The sequence below is a fragment of the Cyphomyrmex costatus genome, unplaced genomic scaffold (assembly GCF_001594065.2).
Source record: "Cyphomyrmex costatus isolate MS0001 unplaced genomic scaffold, Ccosl1.0 scaffold278, whole genome shotgun sequence".
Lineage (NCBI taxonomy): Eukaryota > Metazoa > Arthropoda > Insecta > Hymenoptera > Formicidae > Cyphomyrmex > Cyphomyrmex costatus.
This window is the reverse complement of record NW_017276888.1, coordinates 18,611-20,315: the sequence shown is the minus strand read 5'-3', so window position 1 is coordinate 20,315 and position 1,705 is coordinate 18,611.

Below are 1,705 nucleotides of genomic sequence, written 5' to 3'. Positions count from 1 at the left end.
TCAATCTAACTAAAGTGATATTACCGCGGTAGTTATTTAGAGTTGCGTTGTAAGTCTGAAAAAATGTTCGGCACGCGATTGAGAGAACTACATACTCGATATATAAATTCACACATAATGATAATAAGCATCTTGATCTAGCTTTGACCGTGATAGGCTTTGCTTTGTGCTTCTTTCTTTCTTGTTAATCTTATTATATATTAATTTTCAATTAATATATAATTTTTATTCATCACTAATATAATTCTTAACTTTATAACTTTATATCTGTAACTATCTTTTTTAAATTTTACTATTAATAATAAAGCTACTTTGTTTTTAGAAATCACGGTTGGCATAAATGTCGTTCTATCTTTGTTATTTATTGAATATCAAGAATAAAATGACATTTGTGATGACTGTGCTTTCTAAAAACTGAGGCTGCTAAATATGCTGTATTCGAGGTCGGCCATATTGAATATTAGTTTATTCATATATATTCGCCCAGATGGCGTTCCAAAACGCTGTTCCAAACTAAAGTATGGGAGTTGGTTATCTATTTTCTTAGATAATCTGTGGTTGGCAGTAGTAGGCCTGGCGGACGCACGTATTCGGTAATTTTTACCAATTATTATCTCGTTGACTATTACGAAAATTGTAAAACGGTAGAGGAATTTTCGACTCTATTCAGTCCGCTCTAACTGTTCATGTAATATTTTCCGGTTAGTCTGGGACACTCTGTATACATAGACCGAGCCACAGTATATACAGTAGCGCAACTCTCCCGATTTTATGTTGCCTAAAATGGAGTGCGCATGCGCGAAATATGGCAGTTACTAGACTATTAGCGTTTTCCACTGGGAAAACTGCATATATGTAATACTACTGTATGGCTAGTGCCTATAAGAGGGAGTGAGAGGAAGCGGTCCCAGAACCACGGTGCGGGAATATATATTTCCCTCTCTTTCTAAGATTACTTTGAGTGTTGTGCGCATGCGTTGGATTGATCGCATCCGCCAATAGGAAAATAGAGTGCAATCAGTGAGATGACGCGAACAGGTTATGCTCGTTATGCTTATTAGACGTGTGCTGTACACAGGCAAAATGGTCAAGATATGTTATTTATGTGGCCAAAAGCCTAATGCGACTGAAAACATTAGTTTGCACAGGTATGAAATAGGTATTAGTTTGCACTGATTATCATGAAATTTCTGTAAGGGATTGCACTGTATTCTTATACACATAACGGCAATTTTGAAAAAGTTTATTTCATAAAATTAGGATTAATTTATTTATTCCGACAGAACTGACTCTTTTAACTGTAACAAGATTATATCCTGACGCAGAATCAATCACTTTTTCCTTCTTCCTTACACATATACAGGGTGATTCAAAATAACCTTTTGTCCTTAAAGGGACGTATTCCTGGCGGTATTCTGAGACGATTTTTCCTTTGGCAAAAATTCGTCCGAAGCTTAGTTTTTAAATTATAAAGAGAAATAGTTAGCGTATCACAAGAATAAAATTCCGTATCGAATACGGAAGGTAACCAGGGGCGGCGACGCTCACCGATGCATGCGAGTACTTACGGGGTCTGTCAGGCTCAACAGTACACACGCCTACAGTTTACATTCAAATTCTCTCTCTCTCTCTCTCTCTCTCTCTCGCACGCACGCACGCACGCACGCACGCACGCACGCACGCACGCACGCACGCACGCACGCAC